The 21,012-nt window shown below is 36.7% G+C and overlaps 2 long non-coding RNA genes across 2 annotated transcripts; both read left to right on the forward strand.

Moving 5' to 3' along the window:
- The first annotated feature begins 7,828 nt into the window (after positions 1–7,828).
- On the forward strand, positions 7,829–9,644 carry LOC140789545 (uncharacterized). Its single transcript, XR_012109205.1, has 2 exons — positions 7,829–7,936; positions 9,162–9,644. It is a non-coding gene; the product is annotated as an uncharacterized lncRNA (long non-coding RNA).
- An 8,355-nt stretch (positions 9,645–17,999) lies between these two features.
- LOC140789591 (uncharacterized) lies at positions 18,000–18,709 on the forward strand. The gene is made up of 2 exons (XR_012109212.1): positions 18,000–18,116; positions 18,412–18,709. It is a non-coding gene; the product is annotated as an uncharacterized lncRNA (long non-coding RNA).
- Positions 18,710–21,012: the final 2,303 nt, after the last annotated feature.

The following is a 21,012-nucleotide window of genomic DNA, read 5'->3' on the forward strand; positions in this document are numbered from 1 at the left end:
CAATCCTCATAGGTGAACTTGGAATTGACAAGAAATTAAAAAAGGAAATATTCAAATCAAACATCTAATAATTTCAAGCATTTTGAGTTGAAACTCAGCTTGGTTTGTTTACCGGGTCAGATGTACAGATCATCAAGCTTATATATATACTTTGCAAAGACAAAAAGAACATAACAAGTTGTAAAATGGGGAAGACAAGCAGTTTAATTGTAGTATTCCTTTTGATCCTCCTTGCTTGCAGTTGCATTGAAAAAGTTGAGTCAAGAGCTTTGCAGCGATCAGTTGTTCATCGTAACGATACCTTCCTCTTTCCTACCTTTTCCTTTTATCTTCTAGTTGGTTGTAAGCTCCATCCATAGATTGAAAGATAGTCTTTGCCATCGTTTAAATTGTTAAAAAATATTTGAATGAATGGTGTTGTAATTCTCAATGACCGTTGCACAATTTCATATATTACTCTCTATGATTATGAACCTCGTATGTTTAAATATCTAAGCTTGGTTTGTCTGCAGGTTATAACCAGCTTAGATTACAGAGGCATGGAAGAGAGCTAAGAACTGGGCCACCATTGGTGCCTTCTCCTATTGGGCATCCTTCTTTTCAAAACCGAGCTCCTGGATTTGGACAATGATATATCTCGCCTTCATACATGGAGGAAATTAATTTGAATTCCACTAAATTCTATCTTTTGTAATTGTCCAAAGATAATAGTATTACCATACACTGTATCATGATTGATCGCTATTTGACTATAATTTATTTTTAAGCTTCTTTGTCAGATAAATGTACTTCTAACTCGGGTAAAGGATGACAAAACTATAAGCTTAGTTCGTCTATAGGTAGACATGATCAAATGGCCCAGCCCTCCCGTGCTCGGCCCGGTTTGGACCGGGCTAAGCTCGGCCCGGCCCGAGCCCGAACTACCCATGGGCGGCACGGGCTAGCCCTTTGCCCGCCCGACCCGGCCCGAAAGCCCTCCCGTTTGGCCCGCAACTAGGCCCGCCTGTTATGCTACAGTGGCCCGCCCGGTTGCTACAGTACTTTGCCCGTTCTGCTACAGTAATTTACCACTGCTACAGTAATTTTTGGTATTATACTGTTTTGCATTATTTTAAGCACACCTTTAAAAAATTTTAATTTATTTTAATTTTTTTTAGATGGAGGAATAAGAATATTTTTTTTTAAAATAAGCTAATAGTTAAAAAAATTCTAAAAATAGCTAAAATATGGGTTGGGCCGAGTGATTGGTGAGTCGGGCTAGCTCGGCCCGACCGGCTAGCCTGATCTCTCACGGGCCGACGGGTGGTAACGGGCTAGACTATTCTAGCCCGGCCCAAACCCGGCCCGGCTCAGCTCGAGTGATTGATGGGTCAGGCCGTGAACAAATACTTAAGCCCGGTTGGCCCGAAAAGCCCGGCCCGCCCGATGATCATGTCTATCTGTAGGCCATTACAAACTCAGATCACAGAGGCATAGCAGAGAACTCTTGGGTGACAGAAATGGTGGAAGCCTACCTTCTCATCTTGGAAATACTGGTGATTACAATCAAGTAGATCCTCGAAAAGGACAGTGATATTTCTCCCGTCTACTAAGAGGAAATTTATTTACAAATGATTAATTTGTAATATTTACTGATGAATGTACATCCGAGTTTGGTAATGGGTCAATACAATTTCAAAAGAAAACAAACAGACACAAAATGTTGGGGCTATCATTTGATAGTTTTACAAAATTTGATTAATACTATAAAAGAAACATAATTTAGATGTGTCTTGAGTCAACAGTTCTTATTAAACAATCGTTACTTTTTATCAATTTTACGGTTGTTGCTAGTTCTTGTCAGACTATGCATGGACTACATGAAAAGAAGACCGGTCACTATTTATTGTGGTCATTTATGACTTTGATCAAGTCTCAATCCTGGCAGTAGTCTGATGAAAGGCACATCATAGGTGAACTTGAAATAGTCAAGAACCTGACAAAAGGAAATTCAAATCAAACATCTAAGAGTTTCAATCACTTTGAATTTAACTCAGGAATGGTGGTTTTACCGGGTCAGATGGGCAGAGATGTTTCCTCTAGTATATATACAATATGTCACAAAGACAAAAAGAACATAAAAGTTGTAAAATGGGGAAGACAAGCAATTTAGTTGTAGTATTCCTTTTGATCCTCCTTGCTTGCAGTTGCACTGAAAAAGTTGAGTCAAGACCTTTGCAGCGATCAGTTGTTCATGGTATGATCTCGATCCTCTTCTATCATTCTTGCTTTTGTTCCAGTTTTGTATCTATAAAGTTTTTAGTTTTCTTTTGGGCTAATTACATAAGGAGTACCCTCTAAACTATCATCCAATTTACATAAATCCTCTTAGTTTTTGTTGGCAAAAAAACAAGAGAGAAGTCAAATAATTGAGGTTTCACAGTGCAACAAAGAAAGATGAGATGTTTTTTTTTGGGTTTATAGTAAATAAAAGTTGAAACTAATGTATTACAATTTGAGAGTACTTTTTTTTTGTTGTGATCGATGAGAACCTTAAAAAATGAGAATAAAACTGTTCACTTTTTCTTTAATTCCAGTCCCTACTCTGGAACACATTATACGGTTAGGAAGAGGTCACAAAGCTCTCGTCCTCTGTCATTATAAAAGACATAAACCATGAAAAAAGGATTAAAGTAATATGAATTATAAAGAGTTAAAAAAAAGGGACTAATTCTAGATACTCAAAAGAACAGGGAATTTTCTTCAAGGATCAGACTGCTAAAATCATTAAATAAACTCATAAGATTTAGGTAAGGGTCAACGCAATTACATCATTTAATAGCCATGCCATACATATCAAACTTCATCTTTGCTGATATTACTTCTAACAGCTACTGAGAACAAGTTAGTCAAGGTCTATACTAGTTTTGACATAGTCAGATTTGTAGAAATGTTTCTCTTTTCCACATATACCTGGCAGAGTAGAAGAAAACGTTCAGAATTAGAGTGCAGAAGATAAGGAAGTTCACATTATTGTTCCATTTTATTCTCATAATCTCAGTTGATTTAAAAACTTCAGATATTAGGTAATTGACCAACAATATGTATATATCATATCGTTAACATCCAATATTATTTATTATATAATATTTTCCCCTCCTTGATTTGTATATGTTCTTTTAAACTAGTCTCCTACAAATTTCCTTAGGATTGAGTATAGACTAAGCAGTGCTAGGTGCCTTGGGGATATGAATGATACTTAAGCTCATCGGAATTGGCACAATGAGTACTAATTTAAGGAAGGCATGGATAAGTTGTTGCTCTATTTCATCTCTTATTTGTTGATCTCTTAAATGATGGAATAGAATGTTTTCATTTTTCTTCGCAGGAGAAAACAAGCTTATAATTCGGAAGGATGGAAGAAGGCTCCTTCGCACCGGTCCAGGAAATCCTAGTCCCGCTGGGAACCCTCCTAGTGTTGTACATTGATAACTATACTCTAAATCAAGATGAAAAGGGATGAAAGATGGAAATCTAGTAGATTTTATATAGATTTGGACTCAAGGTTATTAGTTTTATTTTTATCCCAATTACTGTAGCAAAATACTGCAGCAGCATATTATTTGTGGTACTGTAGCAGTGAATAGTGGTGATGAATGGATATTTTATGATTATAATTTAGGAGTTTTGGATAGTGTAAATAAGGGTTTGATTAGGTTATCTAAAGAGTCTTGTTGGAATAAAAGTTTGTTTGTCGGGGGAGTAAATTAAGGTTTTACTAGAAAAATCTTTTTGAGACTCAAACATGTAATAAACAGATGATAGATATTTTAAAGAAGTATTATTTTCTTTGCTGAGTGTCCTCAGTCTTAAAATTTTCTCTTGTTCGAACTTTCTGCATTATTTTGGTGAAATAGATTACTCCTCGTTGATTATAGTAAACACGACGTGGATCGATCTCAGTAGATAATCATGTTTGCTGTCCGTTAAACTCTTCTATTGTTTTAAAATATGGTAGACAATCTCCAAGCGACACAGGTATGAAATCTCTCCCGAACTACTGGAACACGGTGACGAGCTCGAAGGCCGAAGGGGGCTTGGCGATAAGAAAGCCTAGTATTCAAAGTCTTGAACCGGCAGGAAAGCCCGTGGGTGAAGCTACTGAGAGCGAAGTACGGTGAACTTAACCCATGGAGCCCTAGTGTTCCAGCTAGGGCTTCATGGGTGTGGCGGGCTTTGATTAACACGGCGGTCATGATTCGAGGCGGATGTCGCAAGCTGATAGGCAACGGAAGAACAACCAAGGCGGCTACTGAACCTTGGTTATCATCGGTACCGTGGAACCGACAGCCACGGCAAATGCACCCGAGGTTGATGAACGAAGAACTGCTCGTCAGCGATCTCATCGCTGAGGCTAGGGGTCAGGCGGACCGACTGGTGGGGGCAGCCGGAGTAGACCTGGCTTTCCAGATCGGCACCACGGAGCTGACGGAGGAGATCGGACCGGATAAGTGGATCTGGTGGCCGGAGCGAGCTAGAGAACCCAAGGCCAAATCCATCTACGCCTTCATCAATCCGAGGGGACAAGACAGTTGGGAGGGATGGTCTGAACTGTGGCGACTGCGGGTGGCCCCGAGGGTGCGTCTATTTGCTTGGAAGCTACTATGGGGGAGGCTGCCAACGCGGGAGCGCCTCTACGCGATTCGCGTCGGACCGGACGAGAACTGCGCCATGTGCGGGATACATCGAGAAACCATAGTACACTTGTTCTTCACGTGCAGGGTTGCGAAAGAAGTCTGGCGAACGCTGGCAACAAGCCAAGGATGGGGTGACGAGTGGCCATCCACGCTGACAGCAGACTGGATCACCACGTCATGGTTCGCTGATCTGAAGGAAAACGAGGAATGCAAGGCAAAAATAGCGTCCACGTTGTGGTTGCTGTGGAAGTTGCGAAATGCAAGGGTTTTTGGCGGCGCCGAGATGCACGTTGACATGCTAGTCCGGAGAGCTGTCCAACTTGCTAAGGACTATGCAAAGGAAGGGCGGCCAAGGTCCACGCTCGTGAGGCCGCAGGTGGCAAGGTGGACACACCCAGCGGAAGGGTGGATCAAGGTCAATGTGGATGGTGCATTCTCCGGGAAGGATCGTCTCGGAGGGGCGGGAGCAGTAATAAGGGCTGCTGACGGTACCCTGGTCGCAGCAGCGTGGGAACCATCTGTGGGTGAGTCGCCGCTACGAACCGAGGGGCACGCCCTTCGGCTGGGACTGCGACTTGCGGCAGGCTACACCAAGGTGGAAGTTGAATCCGACTCATTGGAGTTAGTAAGGATCATGCAGAATAGAGTCAGCTGCCCTTGGGAAATTAGGTGTTTAGTTGCTGAGTGCAGCGCATTACTCAGCTCTTTTGTAAGTTGTCGCCTGAGTCATGTAAGGCGAGAAGGGAATAAAGTGGCCGACTGGGCGGCCAAATGTGGTAAGCGGGGTCTGGGAGCCGCTCGGCTGGGGCCGACGGACTCTATCCCCGTGGAATTATGTAACCTCGTTTTGGAGGAGGCCGTGATCCCCGCAGGAGGATAGGTCAGTCTAATATAGCCAGCTTTTCAAAAAAAAAAAAAAAAAATCTCTCCCGAACTTAGAAAAACAAAGAGCTCTTTTGAGAAAAATAGAACTCTAAATCTCTTACACATTAATCTGCCTTAAGTTCTCTATGTTAATCTGACATTTAGCATCTTTTTACAAATGTATTAGAATGTCCTTGATTTATTTTACAAGAATCCCAAAAGAAAACAATAAGTTTGAAACAGTTTTAGATTTTCAGTTTCTGATTAGATTAGTGACTCTAATGTAACTTTTGTGCCAGGATGTGCACCTAACCTGTTAAAGCTAAACATCATATTTGTTGATTTTGACTTAATTTTGCTTTCGTTCTTAGATAAGTTTGAAAACAATATGTTTTGACCTAATACTAAAATTAAATTGTATATATATGAACTTGCCAATGTGATAATTTTACACGTGAGGGTATGCCACTTAATTTCTGCATCATGCATTTTTTAGTTTAATTGATTTCGAGTAGATGTTCGTGGATGATTGTATATTTGGCTTTCCCTTGGATTAGATGCAAAGAAAACTCTCCTCCAAAATAATTTTGATGTATGTATTGAGGTTGAAGATGATGACTTGTTTTTTGCTTGTTCCTTCATATTTTAGTCTATCATGCCTAAGTAGGAGTTGTTTCCAGAAGACCCAAAGACCTACTGGGGGTGGGGTGAGGGGGTCTTCTTCATCACCTTCTTTGCCACAGAAATTAATTTATCACCAAGGAAGCCTTAGATTGATACAAACATCATATTTTCAAATCAACAACGCCCATTGTGGTTGAGAGGCCTCTGATGTTACCAAATTTTGCTTCTCTTGGTATTGCACATATTTTTTACTGATTGAAGGTGGACAGAAGTATGCAGAATTAATGGAATTGCATTTGTTGAGTTAGTGAGAAGGTCTTATGTCAATGCTTCCTTCTGTACGTCAAAGATCATCAATGCGTTCCAGATGGAAAGTTGTCTTTTTCATACATACTAATATGGCGATGCTCCTAATTTACCTGAGATTGCCAGGACTATTCTGGGACTAAAGGAAGGAACCTTGGGATAATAACATGGCACTACATGCACGTCTTGTTTCAGTGGGCTATGATGCTTAGTCTCATTTGTTTATATAATATCACTCCTACGACTCTCAACATGCATCTGCTAGTTAGGACAAAGTTACTCTGATTCATGCTATACCATCTGAGGATATACTATAAATCTTGTTGCAGTGATGTATGAGAGTACAAGCTCTTATTACTCATTTGGCCCATCAATATGGGTTGAAACTTGAAAGTCATTGGGACACGCTAATCTCTCCACGAAGGATCTCGTCTACAAAATGGATTGAAATTCTATCGTGTCAGTTCCAAACTTTAGTAGGTCAAACATTAGGTATCATCGTTAAGCAAATCATACAATGAGCTAGCATAGACTAGTCTTGGACGATCAGTTAGCATTATTAAGCACATCATCATACAACAGTGAAAGTTGTACGTGCGTACTGATTATAAGTTGTAATATATTTCAGAGTGAGAACTTTAAACAGACATATGATATATTTGTCAGATTGTGTATACTTATAAGAAAAACGTAAAACTCTATAAAGATTTCTGTAATGAAACTTTGCATGATATATATTAAAACGAATACTGTAGCTGTGGTAATAATAACTACAATCTCAATATGAAACTAAACTCTCATATGGGTACTTCCCCACGTTAACTACTCTTCCTCTTTCCAGTGTTATGCTCGATTTCTCTTCCGGACACCTCACCCAAGATATGACTTCAATTAGATTCAAGAAAAATATGACATCATTAGCAAGTGAAAACTTCTCCGTAGTTTCATATGCAATGTTTCTAAAAGAAAAGAAGAAAAATGTGACGCTTTGTGTGTCTTGAGTCAACAGTTCTTATTAAACAATCGTTACCTTTTTATCAATTTTCCGGTTGTTGCTAGTTCTTGCTAGACTATGCATGGCCTGCATGAAAAGAAGACCAGTCAACGTTTATTATATATGGTCATTTATGACTTTGATCAAGTCTCAATCCTAGCAGTACTTTGATGAAAGGCACATCATAGGTGAACTTGAAATAGTCAAGAACCTGACAAAAGGAATTTCAAATCAAACATCTAAGAGTTTCAATCACTTTGAATTTAACTCAGAAATGGTGGTTTTACTGGTTCAGATGGACAGAGATGTTTCCTCTAGTATATATACAATATGTTACAAAGACAAAAAGAACATAAAAGTAGTAAAATGGGGAAGAGAAGCAGTTTAGTTGTAGTATTCCTTTTGATCCTCCTTGCTTGCAGTTGCACTGAAAAAGTTGAGTCAAGACCTTTGCAGCGATCAGTTGTTCATGGTATGATCTCGATCCTCTTCTATCATTCTTGCTTTTGTTCCAGTTTTGTATCTATAAAGTTTTTAGTTTTCTTTTGGGCTAATTACATAAGGAGTACCCTCTAAACTATCATCCAATTTACATAAATCCTCTTAGTTTTTGTTGGCAAAAAAACAAGAGAGAAGTCAAATAATTGAGGTTTCACAGTGCAACAAAGAAAGATGAGATGTTTTTTTTGGGTTTATAGTAAATAAAAGTTGAAACTAATGTATTACAATTTGAGAGTACTTTTTTTTTGTTGTGATCGATGAGAACCTTAAAAAATGAGAATAAAACTGTTCACTTTTTCTTTAATTCCAGTCCCTACTCTGGAACACATTATACGGTTAGGAAGAGGTCACAAAGCTCTCGTCCTCTGTCATTATAAAAGACATAAACCATGAAAAAAGGATTAAAGTAATATGAATTATAAAGAGTTAAAAAAAAGGGACTAATTCTAGATACTCAAAAGAGCAGGGAATTTTCTTCAAGGATCAGACTGCTAAAATCATTAAATAAACTCATAAGATTTAGGTAAGGGTCAACGCAATTACATCATTTAATAGCCATGCCATACATATCAAACTTCATCTTTGCTGATATTAGTTCTAACAGCTAACAAGTCTGCCAAGATCAATACTAGGTTTAGCAGTCAAATTTGTAGAAATGTTTCTCTTTTCCATATATACTTAGCAGTGTAGAAGAAAACGTTAAGAATAAGAGTGCAGATTATAAGGAAATCCACGTTATTGTTCCTTTTAATTTATTCTCGTAATCTCCAACGTTACAAAACCAGTTGATTTAAAAATTCAAGTTATTATATATATATATATATATAAGCAAAAAGAGCTGTGATATTCTATTAGATAACACCCGAAAACTTGAACTATTAGGTAACATACTAATAATAACATCTAATATTATTATAGCAATTGAGCGATGATCATTTGTTCATTGTATAACATTTTTCTCCTCGTTTTGTATAAGTTCTTTTAAATTGGTTGCCTACAAATTTTGTTAGGAGTAAGTATAGATTAAACAGTGGAAGCTATGTGCCTTGAAGATATGAATGATACTTTTAAGCTCACTGGAATGGGCACAAAGAGTATTTATTTAAGGAACGCATGGATAAGATGATGCTCCATTTCACCTCTCATTTGTTAATCACTTGTGTGATTGAACAGTATGCCTTCCTTTTTCTTTGCAGAAGAAAACAAGCTAATAATTCGGAAGGATGGAAGAAAGCTCCTTCGCAGCAGTCCGGGAATTCCTAGTCCCTCTGGGCACCCTCCTCCTGGCAGTATTATACATCCATAACTATAAACTAAGATGAAAAGGGATGAAAGATGGAAATCATATAAATTTTCATATAGTTTTAGACCTAAGGTTATTAGTGATATTTTTATTTTTTATTTTCCCTGTATTAATGTAGCAAAATGGTACAACGTTGTACTAATTTATGTTACCGTAGCAGTGAATAATGACGATGAATGAATTTCTTTTATATACTTTTTGAAGGAGTCTTGGATAGTGTAAATTAGGGTTTGATTGGGTTATGTAAAGAGTCTTATTGGACTAAAATTTGTTTCTTGGGAAGTGGGTTAAGGGTTTACTAGAAGAATCTTTTTGAGACTCAAACATGTAATATACTGAAGAAAGATAATTAAAGAAGTATTATTTTCTTTGCTAAGTTTTCTTTGTTATCTTTCTTTCTTCCTATCTATTTTTATCGTGCTCAAAATGTTCTCATAGATTGAAATCCTTCTCTTGCTCAAATTTTTAGCATCGATGAACTACTTCGGTGAAATAGATTGCTCCTCGTTGATTGTATTAAACTCGACATGGATCAATCTAAGTAGATGATAGATATGTTTGTTGTTCTTTAAGCTTCTTCGCTGTTTTAAAACATGGTAGATAATCTCTAAACAATCGACATATGAAATCTCTACTTAACTCAGTTAGAAAAGAAGCTCCTTTCTAGAAGAATCCCAAAAGAAATAAGTTTGAAACACTGTCATACTTTCAACTTCTAATTAGACTGTCAAGGCGTGCGCCCGACTTATTTAGTGCACACAGTGACTACATAGTGACTTTCAACTCCGAACTACATAGTGACTCCAATGTAATTTCCGTGCCAAAGTGCACACCTAGCCCATTGAAATTAAACATTTCATTTGTTGATTTTGACTTGATTTTATTTTCGTTCTCCGATCTTCTTCGCACGAGCATTTTTTTCACAAGTCATACGTTTCGACCTAACATTAAAACTAAATTTATATCTTATTTTCAAGTGTTTTGAGAAAAAAAAAATTCTAGGGCTAACCTTAATATGAACGAGATGACTTTTTACATTAAGACCTAATAATAAAAGATAACTATAAAATATTAAGCAATGCAAGGATTTATATGAAAAACCTCTAAACCTAAGTAAAAATTATGGATCCTATTCACTAGCGAATACAAAAACTACTTACAAATTACCCGATGAATATCACAACTATATCTGAAGTTCTTTTATTCCTAGATCTCGCGACATATTGTTTCATATATTATGTTCAAATGCCTTGGACAACTTGGGTACGTCAAATAAGCCCGTTCCAATGCCTACAAAGGCTTTGAATGCCTAATAGCTTCTTTTGCTCCTCGGGCAAATGTATATGGATGCCATAAGGGGTCATTCTAATGCCTCAGCAATGCGACTATATCTCAAGAAAGAGTTCGAAAGCCAAGAGGGTTGTTCAAGCACTACAAACTTCCATTGTCCCTTTGGTAGATGCATTCGAACACCCATGCAGGTCCTTTGAACACCACACGAAAGCTTTTGTGCCTCAGGGACGCGGGTTCGAATGCCTACTTGAAATCTTATGGAATTCTATATATTAAATCTTCATATCATGCTCTTTAATTATTATTCTAATACATTTATTATGAGGTTTTGCTCACTTAATTGCCAACCAAACAAATCTTACAATCTCCCCCCTTTTAATAATTTAGCAAGAAAAAACCTATAGCCTAATATAAGTGTCTAAAAAATACAAGGGTTAATTATATTTACCCCTCTGTTTTTATACATAAAATCACTTTGCCCACATATATTTTAAAAAGACTCAAACTAGTCATTATGACTAAAGTGAAACTATTAATTTTTTCGTTCAACTTAACTAAATGATGTTAAAATGACTAAAACACTCATATTGTGTTTGTTAGAAAAGACATGCAAATTTTGATATAATACAGTGAAATAATTAAAATAGTCATGGTAATCTATTAAATTTAACAGAAAAACTAATAGTGGCTTTATTTATAAGTATAGGACTATTTAAAACTTTTTAAAGATAGAGGAGTAAAATAATTATGAGCATAATACAAGGGGATAAAATGTAATTAACCTAAAGATACAAACTATCTATTGAGCATGATATAATAGACTTAAAATATTTCAATAGACATGTAATAGTCAACAAAAAAAAAACTCAATACCAGGTAAAACGCATGCAGGTAAAAACAATATAATAACCAAAAAAATATGCACTTAATAAGATGTAGATAATAATCATTGTCCACCTAGAAAGAATCAGTACTTTAAAGCATAACATCCTTAAAAGAATTTATTTACTGTATCTGGGTGAACATCTCCATTGAGAAAGAATCAAACTTCTCTTGAAGATGAGCAAGCCTAGCATAAACAGTAGTAACTGCATCATCGGACCCTTTAGAATCACTCTCAGCAGTGTGTGGGCTTCTTCAATATTCAATGAGCCGTGAGTGAGACGAGAAGAGTGTAGTTTGCTCCTGATTTTGATGGATCCACTGTCGCTCTATAAAGTGTACACAATTGGGAGATGAAAATACCGAAAGGTAATCCCTCCACTGGTGCCAAAGAAGAGACAATAACCTCAATACATCTTAACATCATACCAGGTAGATTTATCAGAACACCAATACCAGTTGCATTAATCAGATATGCTCGTTCCTTGTCTCTGTTTTACGTCCCTTAGGGCATATTTGGAAAAACAGATAAGTTATAAATTTTGATTTTTTTTCTTCTTCTAATAATAGAGCATGACTAATCATATTTCTATCTCATAGATAGGGATAGCAAATATTAATCCGACCCGATAATCCGACACAATAACCCGGCTCTTAATCGGGTTTAGGTCATAAATGGGTCAATACATCTAACTTGATTAATAATTAGGTCGTGTTCGAGTTTATACTAGTGACCCGTTTAACCCATTTAAGCATACGAGTCAAGTCGGATCGTATCAACCCGCCAATCCATTAGTATATATAAACTAAGTTTCTAACCCAACCTACCTTACCTCACTCTCTCACTTCTCACCCAGCTGCCTCTTTGGCTCTTTCCCAAATCACCATCTCTACTCTCATCCTCCCCTATGAGCAACATGAAAATCTTGCTCCCCAATGGCAAGGAAGTGCTAATCATCAATGACGCGCCAGCGGAGACAGCCAAGTTGGAGCTCGGTAAGAATTCATCCCTCACGCTGGTCATCTACCACAACGAAAATCACTCAAGAGCACGCTTTGACATGCAAGCATGGCGGCGACTCCTTAGCTTTACCACTCTTTAGTGGTGTTGCTTCGCGACAACTATGTGCTCATCGACGGAAGCAACTCTCATGTGTACTACAACTCCTCCGGCATCGAGTACTCGATGGAGTTTAACCTCAAGGCATTCTCGCCTCGCCGCCACGAGAGCCGGATATGGGAATCCGTCACTATGGAGGTCCACTCCTAGAGCCTCGCTGTCACTAACATCTTGATCTCCGCCACCGCTTCGCCAATTCCGACAACACCACCGCCAAAAGCTGGTGTAGATTTATTACTAAATATTGTCAATAATTCTGCTAGATTTGTGTTGTGTTATATAATTTTTGTTAGTTTGATTAGAATATGATGTATATATTCTAAATCTTGCTGTATTAAGTGTAACGCCCCCACCCGGCATGGGCATGTGCATGCCCACGTGCCCACACGGCACGTGCGGCGCACGCGACAAGTCGGGCGGGGCCCGTTATGCATAAATACTCTCCTGTGCACATATACTCATAACATTATCAAATAAAACCTGCTAACCTATCCATGATCACATAATTTATCACTAGATAAATCATACTATTAACCAAATAAATTTGTTAACATATGAATATCCTAGTCCACAATAATATACATTAAATCAGTACATAATCTGACAGGACCCACACAGGGCCACAACAAACCATCAAGATACAACTAAAACGACTAATATAAGAGTACACTATGATTCGACATGTATTATATAATTCATCGTCTAATACAAAATAGTACAAATATCAAATACTAGTACAACTCAATTCTTATATAAACTATCATCTATACCGTCTCGCATCTATAGCTCACTTCATCATCTCTCTAAAATATCTTCTCAAGATATCTTAAGTCGCTATCACGTACCACATATCTGAGGGGGTTAGAAAAAAAATAAAGAGAGTCGTGAGCAAAAAGTTCAGTTAATAAACCTTACCCCGAATCAGTGATGCCAAACAGAGAGTAAATCATGTATTGGATAATATAAATCAGAAAGAGCAGCATGTCATGAATGAGTATATGAATGTTCATCAATAATACATAAATGAAAAATAGATAACATGTCATGTCATAATTGATAAAATATATAATCATCAACAATGTATAAATATATCTCCATGTCATACCATCATCATAACTCTCTCTCAAATATAACACATATGATGCATGCCGATCATGATCATGCTATGATATCAAATACAACCACCTATGATGCATATTGACTATTCGATAATCAAGTATAACAAATGATAATGAAATCATATGCATTTCTCAACATCACGATCATCACTGACATCTCGATATAATATCATCATACTAGACCATTGTGTACAGTCAACACCTGATACCCGGTCTCAACATCATGTCCAAAGGCTCAAAGCATACTCCGTCACCCGCAATAGTATCTCAAATATAACCATACCCCGCCACCCGTAAGGGTATCAACATCCATTCTGACCGGGCACCCTCATAGCTAATAGAAACCTCGTGAGGATAACTCGCCATATATGCCCTAGCGAACAGCATGTGTCCGAATGTCTGCTGCGCACACAAACTAACGACCTCGGACGTAAGGCCAATAGGATCACGACTATGTCGAGCGATCAATCATCTCCAAGCACGCCCCTAACCCTCGCGCTCACTCGGGTATCCTCACGCTTTCTATCAACTATCATATCAATCACATTTCATGCTTTCCTTCTAAATGACAGATCATATGTATATATCCAGTACGATAACAAGTCAATGCATAACAGGAATTTAGGTGAAATAGAAATCAAAAGAAAGATGATATAATATAGTCTCCACGCAACTCTCACATTCGTCAGTCAAACATCAACTCAACGTCAGGGTTCATAAGGTCTCACATAAGGGGTTAGGGGTCTGAAAATATTTAAGTAGCATAAAGTTAGTCGTTCATCTAATTAAAAGTCGTTCATGTAATATATGATGATTTAGAAGGTTTTAGAATTTCTACTTATCTTTATAACTAGCTAGATTTTTAATTACATATAAAAATATAAATATAAATATAGATAAAAACCTAACTATAATTATATCTTGATTACTTTATAAAATAATAAATAAATACGTAAGCCTAGTATTTTATTTGTTACAAAAATAGCAATATATAATGAATTAATAGAATTACTTAAAATATATATCATAAGAATATTAGAATATAAATCTAATAATTATAATTTACAAATCTATCTATTAATTTAATATACATATAAGTAAATAAATAAATAAATAAATATAAGTATTACCTATATTTATGCCTAATTAATCATTAATTATAAAAATTATCATTAATAAAAATATATTGAAGAATATGTAATATTATTAAAATAGTTAATGTCTAAATAATCTATTTGCATTAATTAACAAGAAAAATACCTAACTAAATAACATAAAGAAGGAGAAGAAGCCGAGGAAGAAGGAGAAAAAGAAAGAAAGAAAGAAAGAAAGAAGAAGAAGAAGAAGAAGAAGAAGAAGAAGAGGAGAAGAGGAAGAGAAGAAAGGGAGAAGGTGAGGGAGGGGGTTGCGGACCCGGGCTGGCGAGGAGGGCACCGGCCGCTGCTAGCCAGCCAGCGGCTCGGCTTCGACGAGCCCGAGCTCGGGCAAGAGAGAGAGAGAGAGAGAGAAGGAAAGAGAGGGGGAATGAGGGATCTCACCGGCGGCGGCGGCTTCGGGGAGGTGGCGGCGGGCCGACGTCGGCAACGAGGAGAGGAAGGAATGCGAGAGAAAGTAGGGAGAGAGTAGAGTGAGAGAGTGACCGAGAGAGAGAGAGAGAGAGAGAGAGAGAGAGAGAGAGAGAGAGAGAGAGAGAGAGAGAGAGGGGAAGGCGGTGGATGAGGGGTAGCGGCGGCACCGCGGCCCGCCGCGGCCAGCTGGCCGCAGCCGGGTTGGCTGCATCAGCGGCAGTGGGCGCATGGCACCCCACCACGCAAGCTGCATGAGCATCTTGCATGGGCACGAGGCTGGCCTTTGGCCGGCCACGTCGTGCCCAAAATTAATTAATAATAATAATTTTTTTAAAGTTGGGTTATTACATTAAGTTTTATAGTAATCTTGTAAATGGGTTAATCTTATTTTGTATTTGAATCTTTTGAGACTTAACACTTTTGACTAAGGCATGATTTTAACACATGAATTTGCAGAGAGTAAGTAACTCAAGAACACATTCAAACGAAGTATATTTATCATGCATGAATAATCAGTTTGAAAAACACTCGAAAAAAATTGAACAAAATCAACCCCTTACTAATAAAAAAATTAGTGACAATAACACTAAGATCTATCTAGTAAGAAGAATTAGAGACCAAATTTTTTAATGAAAAACAAGTGGGATAAGATCAATTCCAAGTGAAGAAAACTCAAAAAATGATATGATCTAAAGAGAGACAAACAACAATTCGAGGAAGATGTGGAAACATCAAAGCTCTTGGTCTCCAAAACAATGGAGGAACACAAGGTAAGGAAGAGAAGAAAGTTTGGGGAAGAAGAAAGTGTAAAAGTAACCCAAAAAAATTGTGCATGGGGTTTATAACCATTAGTCATTCGAACGCCCAAGGTTAGAAACTGCCTCCAACCTATCGTCAAACAAAAGTAATTTTATTTATTATTCAATTTTCCAAAACCATAAACATCATAAATTACATTCCATAAATTTGAAACTAAAAATAAGAAAATAAAGTAATGAAAGGCAAGATGTATATATATCCAAAAGAAATTGTACTCAAGAATTAGAACTCATCCCAAATCCATATATGAGGCCAAGATCCAAACATATGCACAAGTACAATCAAGGTATGACAAAATAAAAATTACCCTATAAACTCTATAATTAGTTAACAAAATTTTTCTAAATGATCAATAGTGGCTTTCATTCTTCATGAGAGTTAGCTCTTTAGATGAATACGTCTAGACAAATTGATAAACAATATAACTTTCAAACTCATAATTAGATAGCCTTTTCTATTGAAATATATTGTCAAACTAGATAATGTATGAATTTAAGTGTTCGCTAAAAGAGTAACATCTCATAGAAAAAGAAATTAATTAAATAAACAGAGTGCACCTGCAAGGCACATGAGTCGCCTTCTTTTTCTTCCCCCTCTCTATCTTTTCTTTTCTCTTTTTTTCCTTATAGATCTAATAACAGGATATTTTTTGTACATATTCACTCAATTATAGGACTTGATTTGTAAATAGTAAAATTTTAAGATGTAAATTATAATTTTGTTAAAAAGACTGAATATTATATGCAAATTTTCAAGAAAATTGCAACGCTTTGTGTGTCATGAATCAACTGTCCTTATTAAACAATCTTTACCTTTTTTTATCAATTTTCTGGTTGTCGCTGGTTCTTGTCAGACTATGCATGGACTGCATGAAAAGAAGACCAGTCACCGTTTATTATATATGATCATTTATGACTTTGATCAAGTCTCAATCCTGGCACTAGTCTGTTGAAAGGCACCTCACAGGTGAACTTGAAATAGTCAACAACCTGACAAAAGGAATTTTAAATCAAACATCTAAGAGTTTCAATCACTTTTAATTTAACTCAGTAATTAATGGTGGTCTTACCGTGTCAGATGGACAGAGATGTTTCCTCTAATATGATCATCCGTTCATTGTATAATATTTTTCTCCTTCTTGTTTTGTGTAACTTCTTTTAAACTGGTCTCCTACAAACTTCATAATTAGGAGGGTATATAGACTAAATAGTCCTAGCTATGTGCCTTGAAGATATGAATGATACTTTTAAGTTCATTGGAATGGGCACGATGGGTATTCATTTAAGGAACGCATAGATAAGATGTTGCTCTATTTCACCTCTCATTTGTTGATCACTTGTGTGATTAAACAGTGTGCCTTCCTTTTCCTCGCAGCAGTCTAGGAATTCCCAGTCCTTTCCAAACACTCCTCCTGTCAGTATTAGACAATACTCTTCCTCTTTCCATCCTTATCCATTTCGCTTTCGGACATCTCACCCAAGATATGACTTCAATTAAATTCAAGGCAAAAAGGACATCATTAGTGGAAACTTCTCCGTAGTTTCATACGCAATTGTCTGAAAGAAAAGAAGAAGCATGTGGCAATTTCTTTGAGTCGAGTCAACTGCTCTTATTAAACAATCGTCACCTTTTTATCAATTTTCCGGTTGTTGCTCGTTCTTGTAAGACTATGCATGGACTGCACGAAAAGAAGACCAGCCACCGTTTATTATATATGGTCATCTTTGACTTTGATGAAAGGCACCCCATAGCCATAGGTGAACTTGAAATAGTCAAGAACTTGACAAAAGGAAATTCAAATCAAACATCTAAGAGTTTCAATCACTTCTAATTTAACTCAGGAATTAATGGTGGTCTTACCGTGTCAGATGGACAGAGATGTTTCCTCTAGTATATATGCATACAATACGTTGCAAAGACTAAAAATATAGCAAGTTTTAAGATGGGAAGGACAAGCAATTCACTCGTAGTATTCCTTTTGATCCTCCTTGCTTGCAGTTGCACTGAAAAAGTTGAGTCAAGAGCTTTGCAGCGATCAGAGATTCATGGTATGACCTCGATCCTCTTTCCTACCTTTTCTTCTACTTGGTTGGAAGATCCATAGATTGAAGATAGTAGTGTCATCATCTAAAATATTGTTAAGAAATATTTAAATGATAACGTTAACAGTGTTGTAATTTTTAAAAATTGTTGTACAATTTTATATATTTGTTAGAATATAAACTATAAAAATTATTGTTCTCTAATAGCTTAAATTTTTAGAACAGTTATCGAGTTAACAATTTTAATTTCAATGACTATGAATCTCGCATATTTAAATATCTAAGCTTGGTTTGTCTGCAGGCCATAACCAGCTTAGATTACAGAGGTATGGAAGAGAACTAAGAAGTGGGCCATCACCGGTGATTTCCTCTCCTAATGGAAACACAGATCCTGGAGCTGGACATTGATACTATCTCGCCTTCAGACCCGGAGGAAATTAATTTGAATTCCACCAAATTTTATCTTTTGTAATTGTCCGAAGATAATAGTATTACCATACAGTGTCTCGTGATTGATTGGTATTTTATAATTTATTTTTAAGCTTCTTTGTTAGATAAATGTACTTCCAAAACTATAAAGCAGAGGAAATACTTCAATATACCTCTTTCTAATTCCTAATGTAATATACATTAATATATATTATGAAGTATGCATCAGTATTAGATCTTTAATTCAATGGCTCACTATCTATGTAATAGACTCAGGCTCATTTAGGACTTAAATTGAGTTTGGTAGTTATATATACACACTCCTCTCTCTCTCTCTCTCTCTCTCTCTCTCTCTCTCTCTCTCTCCTCAATGTCCAAAATAACAGAGTTCTTTATTAGCCTTTATTAGCCTTCTCTACATCTTTTTTAATCGGTTTAGGAGGTAATTAGTGTAAAATCTCCTTTCTACTTTAAGGTCCATCAACAGCAAGATTTGTGTTTCATGCCTGTAAGTGTAATATTTATATAATGATAAGTTTGTGGACATAAAGCACTTCAAAATATATTGTATAATTAAGTTTAATATTAGATCAAGACATATGAACTGGTGGTAGACAAATGCTCGTGCAAAAAAAAAAAAAAAAAAAAAAAAAAAATTAAAAAGCATAGATCATATTAACTTAGAAAACTCAAGCTAAATTAAAAATTAATTATTTGAGAGTTCTACTTTAATCAAGTCCCAATCCTAAAAATTCTCTGATTGAAGACACCTCATAGGTGAACTTGGAATTGTCAAGATCTTAAAAAGGGAAAATTTCAAATCAAACATCTAAGATGAGTGATTTAATTACCAACAACTAATTTCTCTCTCCTAATCTAATGGTTAAAATTGTATAATTATTTAAAAGATTAACAAGAAATATTGGTTAATATGACCTAAAATGCTGATCACCCTTTTAGTTTGTAAAGGTAAATTATTCCTTTTTCTTTCTCAATTTCTCTCTCCAAGATGACCCATTTTTATGAAAAGTAATAAATAATTATTATTATTATTTTTACTCAATTCAGAGGTTAGTTGAAGTAGATTTAATTGAACACCTCCTTTTCAACCACTTTCGATTTACACCCTCTATAATTTTAGCCCTATATTTTGCAAATATTTAAACATAGAGGTTAATTTGTAAATATTGAAGCAAATCAAATCAAAAGGAAATTCCTCATATATTTAAGATAAAAATATAACACCATATATTTTACTGATTATATTATTAATTCAATCAAACAATTATAACTTGATACAAGAGTGGAAACGCAACAGCCTCTCCTTTGTTAACGGGGACACAAAAAGCAGAGGAGGGGGCAGCGTCAAGATGGACGATGATGACACCAATGATAGTGGAAAGGCGAGGCGGACAGTGATGGGGAGAAAGAGGACCGAAGAGGGGGAAGAAGAAAGGAAAGCGAGAAGACAAAATAAACTGCCGAAGGTGACGAGAAAGGTGTTAGGTTTTTAATTATTGTCAATTATGTATAAAATATTCTAAGTGTATTTATACATGTATATGAGCTTTTATATAAGTCTAGAAAATCTCTGGTTTGAAGAATTGCAAGATTATTGGAGAAAAGTTTATGAGTTCACATCGCGTTCATACCACGTTCACACTGTGTTCACAAGCGCGTTCGAACGTGGGCTCATGCGTTCACACAGACAGAGAGTTGCGTTCACAAACGCGTTCGAACGCGGGCTCATGCGTTCATACAGATAGAGAGCTACGTTCACAAATGTGTTCGAACGCTGGCTCACGCGTTTATACAGACAGAGAGATGCGTTCACAAGCGCATTCGAACGCGGGTACATGCGTTCACACAGACCGAGAACTGCGTTCACAAACGTGTTCGAACGCGGGTACATGCGTTCACACAGACCGAGAGCAGCGTTCACAAACGTGTTCGAACGCAACTTGAGAAATTCAGGCTGTTGTGTTCGAACGCACTTGGCCCGTTCGAACGCACCTGAGATCAAGTCAGGCCGTTCGAACGCACCAATGAAGTTTGAAATTCTTAGACTTTCATAAGTTCGGATAAGATTTGGATTTGGCTCTATTTTGGAAATTAAATATAAGTATTGTGATGCCCTAACTCTAGGGTGGTTGAAGAAGCAATTTTAAAGGAGACTTCTTGTGGCTACATCGGTTCTTCAACGAACAAGGTCCTACTCTTCTAAAAAGCTTAATCTTTCGTCTTAAGGGCTATCTAGACGAAAGATCAATCTCGAGGGCTACTGAGGTTGGACATCAATCACGAGAAGTAATGAATCATGGGTTCTAGCGAGTAAAATTGAGAGGAATAAAGTCGTTTAGATCGACGGATTGTTTTGTGAGTTAGTCTTGTAACTGCTATTATCCTAGTGATTGGTTTTGATCCAAGTTTGGATCCGTGGTTTTTTTCCGTTTGGGTTTTTCCATATTAAAAT

The sequence above is a fragment of the Typha latifolia genome, chromosome 5 (genome assembly GCF_019914945.1).
Source record: "Typha latifolia isolate L0001 chromosome 5, TyphaL0001v2, whole genome shotgun sequence".
Classification (NCBI taxonomy): Eukaryota; Viridiplantae; Streptophyta; class Magnoliopsida; order Poales; family Typhaceae; genus Typha; species Typha latifolia.